Source organism: Cyprinodon tularosa, unplaced genomic scaffold (assembly GCF_016077235.1).
Source record: "Cyprinodon tularosa strain WSP-4 unplaced genomic scaffold, ASM1607723v1 ctg122, whole genome shotgun sequence".
NCBI lineage: Eukaryota > Metazoa > Chordata > Actinopteri > Cyprinodontiformes > Cyprinodontidae > Cyprinodon > Cyprinodon tularosa.
The window spans coordinates 223,377-229,436 of NW_024038026.1; the positions used below are offsets into that span (position 1 = coordinate 223,377).

The following is a 6,060-nucleotide window of genomic DNA, read 5'->3' on the forward strand; positions in this document are numbered from 1 at the left end:
ACCTTTTATAAACACTTATTAAAGACAAGCTGACAGATTTTTTTTCAGTTGAATAAATGTTAAAAGGTTTAATCTAGCCTTTAAAGATTAAACATCTCAAAAAAGCTATACAGCTGTTATGATAATGCAGATATTCCATTGTGATCCTGAATTATATTTTACTGTGATAACGTGGCTAATTATGAGAAATCCACGTCCAGCCGAAGCATGTCCTTTTTTTAGGTGTCTTTATTGCACACTCTCACAGAACCAACAACCAACTTCCTTCTGCCTCTCTATGCATATCTTAGTTCGCCCATAACTAACATGGGAATACAATCCCTCTTGTGGCGTGGGGGTAGTACTGCATATTATAACTAACTCAGGATACTACATCCCTCCCCTCTTAAGTTTAAAGTACTCTTGTAAATGAACTTTAAATCTATTAACTATGTCACCCTCACATTAACCTTACTTTTGCTTAACAGTGAAACTACATAGATACTCAATCTTAACACAACCTAGGACTTTTTTTTAAATAACTCAACCATATTACTCTACTCCTTTCAAGATTAAAGGTCAAATGCCAACAATCAAACCAAATAACTCTCATGACAATTTTTTTGTATACATTTTTTTTTTTTTTAAACTAGGAAGGTTGGGTAAACTGCCAAACCTTCCCATGCATGTCCCAGAGCATGTTCTGACTCTTTCTTGAAGGATATGAATTCTAATTAACAAAGTCTCTCAGATAAGCAGGAGTCTGTCTGGTGCGTGCAGATCTTCGCAGCACAGGTGTCTTTTGGGCTTCTGTCCCTAGCAAAAGTTCAGCTCGAGGATGAACCTGGGTTGACTCAGCAGGCTGCTCAGTCATTTCCCCTCCCACTGAAGTTGGAACACCTGGGTCTGCAGGCACGACCTCCACTGCCTGCTCTGGCAACTGCAGGCTGACAGGCTCTCCTTCCACCTCATGACTGGACATCTCGTTTGATGATGCTTGACGCTTACGAATCTGGTCGACGTGACGTCTCATCACACGTCCATCTCCAGCCTGCACTGTATAGGATACGGGTCCAGTGTTCTCATCCACTACTGCTGGTATCCACTTTGGTCCATAGCTGTAGTTACGGACATATACATCATCTCCAGGTGCAAAACTTCTCCACTTACTGTGTATGTCGTGATGTTCTTTTTGTTTGAGTTGTTTCTTACGAATCTTTGACTTCACATCTGGCAGCAAAAGATCCAGTGTAGAACGCAGTCTTCTGGACATGAGCATTTCAGCGGGTGACAAGCCAGTCGTACTTTGTGGTGTAATTCTGTAGTTGAACAGAAACCGGGCTATTTTTGTTTCCAGTGTATCTCCTTTTGTTTTCTTAATTCCCTGTTTGAATGTCTGAACAGCTCTTTCCGCTAGTCCGTTCGATGCGGGGTGGAAAGGTGCGGATGTTTTATGCTGTATTCCATTCTGCTTCAGGAATGTTGCAAACTCTTGACTGGTAAAGCATGTTCCATTGTCAGATACTATTGTCTGGGGAAGACCATGTATGCTAAAGCACTGTCTCAGCTTTTCAATAGTCACCTGACTTGTTGCAGTGTTTGTTGGGTATGCATCAATCCATTTGGAATGTGCATCCACTATTATCAGGAACATCTTTCCAAGGTAAGGACCTGCATAATCAATATGCAGCCTGCTCCAGGGTGTTTCTGGCCACTCCCATGGATGAAGTGGCGCCCCTGCAGGACACTTCCTATTTTCTTGGCATGTGTGGCAGGACTGAACTTCCTTCTCGACATCAGAATCCATTCCTGGCCACCACACATATGAGCGTGCTAAACCTTTCATCCTGGACATCCCTGGGTGCGTGGCGTGCAGCTGTTTCAGTATGACGCTCCTTCCTTTCTTCGGAACGACCACTCTTGACCCCCAGAGGACACACCCATCTTTCACACTCAATTCTAGTTTCTTTTTAGAGTAGGGTTTGAACACTGTGTCCACTTCTTTTGGCCAACCTTTCATGCACCAGAGTAACACTTGCGACAGTGTTTCGTCTTTGGCTGTCCACTGCTTCACCTGAACTGATGTGATAGGCGGATCTTCCATCAGATCCAGCAGAAGGACTTGTGCTGTCTCTTCTTCTTCTTCAGTATGTGGCAGCGGCAACCTGCTCAGTGCGTCTGCATTTGCATGCTCTTTTCCTGGTTTGTAAATTATTTTGTACTCGTATGCCCGGAATAGGGTTGCCCACCTTTGCACTCTTGGTGAACACATCTGAGGAACGGGCTTCTTCTCCTGGAAAAGTGAGATCAGTGGTTTGTGGTCCGTGCTGATCGTAAACATTCGACCATAGATGTATTTATGGAATCTCTTTATTCCAAACATGATAGCTAAGCCCTCTTTATCCAGTTGTGAGTATCTCTTCTCGGCTGGTGTTAGCGTGCGGGACATGAAACCTAAGGGTTTTTCACTGCCATCTTCCATGATATGGGACAATACGGCACCCACTCCGTATGGTGAGGCGTCACACGCCAGCACCAACTCTCTATCCGCTGAGTAGTGACTCAGGACTTTAGCTGATTTCAGCATCTGTTTTGACAGTCGAAAAGCATCTTCCTGCTCCTTATTCCAGGCCCACTGGGCCCCTTTTTTCAGAAACTGGTGGAGAGGAGCTAAACGTGTAGCTAGGTTAGGGAGAAACTTGTTATAGTAGTTCAATAGACCAAGATAAGCCTTCAACTCGGTCACGGTGGTCGGCTGTGGAGCTTCTTCAATGGCTTTTATCTTGCTTTGCACTGGGTGCAGACCTTCTGCATTAATAATGTGACCCAAGTACTCCACCTCATTTCTCAGAAATGCACACTTGCGTCTGTGAAGGCGCAAGCCTGCTTCTTTCAGTCTCCTCAGTACCTCGTCCAGCGTACTTAGATGCTCAGCTTCATCTTCCCCTGTCAAAAGTATGTCATCTAAATACACTGCTACCCTAGGCAGACCCTGTAGCAAGCTTTCCATGGTTCTCTGGAAAATTGCTGGAGCAGATGACACTCCGAAGGCAAGCCTATTGTAGGTAAACAGGCCACGATGTGTGTTAATTGTTAAGTATTTCTTGGACTCTTCATCCATTACAATCTGCTGATAAGCATGACTTAAATCTAGCTTTGAAAACTGTTTCCCTCCTGCTAGACTATTAAACAAATCTTCCACTCGGGGAATGGGGTACTGCTCTAGAGATGAAGCGCTGTTGACTGTTAATTTATAATCGCCACAGATCCTGACAGAACCATCCGGCTTCAGGACAGGTACGATGGGTGCAGCCCACTCAGCATACTTTACTGGTGTTATGATGCTCTCTCTCTCTGCAGTCTCTCAAGCTCCTCTTCCACTTTTGCTCTCATGGCATACGGAACTGAGCGGGGTCTGTAGAACTTGGGACAAGCTTCAGCTGACACTCGAATGGTTGCTTTCATGCCTTTTAACATGCCTAACTCTTCTTTAAAAACATCTTCATGTTTTGAAAGTACCTGCTGTAGCCCTTGTGTCTCTGTTCTCACATGTTTTATTTCATCCCACTTAAGCTTCAGTGTCTCCAGCCATGCTCTTCCCAGCAAACTAGGTCCAGTACCCTTCACCACCACTAGGGGTAACGTCTTCACTTGCTGGCCATAGATTACTTCCACATCTGCTACTCCCACAATTTTAATTTTCTCCCCTGTATAGGATCTCAGTGTGAGCTTAGTTTCTTTGAGCTGTGGCTGCTTGTTCTCTTTCCACATTTCATTAAATGTTGTCTCATTCATAACACTCACACTACATCCAGTGTCAATCTCAAAGTTTACTTTCTTCCTATTCACTTCCATCTTTACTTCAAATGGCTTAATTCTCCTTATTGAGGTTTCTGTTTTAATGCAAGCTAACGTGAAGGCTTCTTCTTGCTCTGATGAACTATCATCCTGCCCCTCACACACCTTGTGTGCTTTCTGTGGACGCGCGCGCCGCTCCTCTCTGTTTGGTTTCCTTTCATCTGGCCGCGAGCTCCCTTTATTTTTATTTCGGCAGGCTTTGGCGATGTGTCCTACTTTTCCACAGGCGTGACACTTTGCTTCTTTAAACTTGCACTCGGTTGCACTGTGTTGCTTTCCGTGGCATCTGTAGCACTCTTTCTTTTTCCAGTCTCCCTTCCTCTCCTTTCCCTCCGTCTTCATGCTGTTACAAGCTAACGGAGCTTTATTTTGAAGGTCCTGCACGTTCCTACTGGCGGCTTCGGCTGCTACGGCAATTTGAAATGCCTTCTCAAATGGTAAATCGGTTTCAGATAACAAACGTCTTTGAATCCTATCATCATTGATGCCACAAACGAGGCGGTCTCTTAACATTTGCTCCAGTGTCGTGCCGAAGTTACAATCCTGAGCGAGTCGTCTCAGCTCAGCTACGTATACACTCACAGTTTCACTAGGCTGACGGGCACGAGAGTCGAATTTGTATCTCTGCACGATCTCGCTTGGTTTGGGATTGAAGTGGTCTTTCATGATAGTCACTATTTGGTTATATGTTTTTCGTGCTGGGCTTATCTGGACTCACCAGGTTCCTTATGAGCTTGTATGTGGCTGGTCCCACCACGCTAATGAGGATAGCTCGTTGCTTATCTCCATCATCAATATCATTAGCAACGAAGAACTGATCCAGAATCTCGCAGTACTCTTCCCAAGTCTGCTCCTTCGAGTCAAATGCTGACAGATTTCCTACCGTCGTATTCATCTTCGTTTTATGTGTGCTCTTGTCCTGCGTCCGCCCAGTCTTCTTTTATTTTTTTTTTATTTTTGCACCGCTTCGTCTTCAGTCCACCACTCTTTTCAATCCTCCGACAACTTCCCAGAATTATCCTCGTCGCCAATATGTGATAACGTGGCTAATTATGAGAAATCCACGTCCAGCCGAAGCATGTCCTTTTTTTAGGTGTCTTTATTGCACACTCTCACAGAACCAACAACCAACTTCCTTCTGCCTCTCTATGCATATCTTAGTTCGCCCATAACTAACATGGGAATACAATCCCTCTTGTGGCGTGGGGGTAGTACTGCATATTATAACTAACTCAGGATACTACATTTACTATATACTATGTATATATATCTATATATATATATATATATATATATATATATTTTTTTTTTTACAGTAAATTCTTTAAGTGAAGCCTCTGTTGGTGTAATGTTTGAACATTGGAATTAACTGTAATCCATTCGAGATTAGACAATGAACAAGATGAGCAGTTGGAGGAAGGCAACTGGTCCGGTGGACAGTATGTGTTAAAAGCAGCTGTTCACTCTTGCATCGCTGCATATTGGGCGGCTCAGTAATCAGTCAGTGTAAGCGACTATGCTGCTGGTTAAATATGTATGAAGTTGAGTAGCAGCATCTTTAATTAAACGATAGTAATCCTCCTGTTATTCCTGCATGAATTGTTTATGATCATTCTGCTGCCAATTAACACTGAGCGTCGGCAAGTCAGAATGAGCTTCTCCAGCGGTAACTTTTATTTTTTATGAAAAGAAGCTTCGTGACTTTACTGAAGGTGAGAGAGGAAGTGGCAGATGTAGAGCCAGCCTGTAAGTTTTGCAACACCTTAGCTGCTTAACACCTTTTAGCTTTTACACCTGTACTTCTGTAATGAACAGCCGCATTGTTTCTGGATCTGATTTGACACCAATCAGGTCGCACAGTGGGGAAAGTTGTCTGTTATAATTATCTGAAAAGTAGGAATGTAGGAATTAAACAATTCAAAAGGAGAAATAAAGCACACTCTCTTTCCTTCCAGTATTTATTCTTTAGAACTGAATACAAATGACTGTCTGATCTGTGATTGGCAGGACAAATTTATAAGGACGAATAAAATCTTATTTTAATTTGTCTACCAATATAGAACATTTCCCAATATTTTCAGTTCCTTTATATGGCAGGAAGTTTTTTTTTTTTTCTTTTCCAATTTACCTTTAAGGCTATACTTCAAAAGGTGATTTTAATGGTGGTTTGATACTTTTTGATATCTGAAAATATATGAGGGAGGGGTAAATATTTCAGCTCAA

At 43.0% G+C, this 6,060-nt stretch overlaps 1 pseudogene; it reads right to left on the reverse strand.

Moving 5' to 3' along the window:
- Positions 1 to 709: 709 nt before the first annotated feature.
- On the reverse strand, positions 710 to 4,732 carry LOC119777227 (annotated as a pseudogene).
- Between the last annotated feature and the right edge of the window lie 1,328 nt (positions 4,733 to 6,060).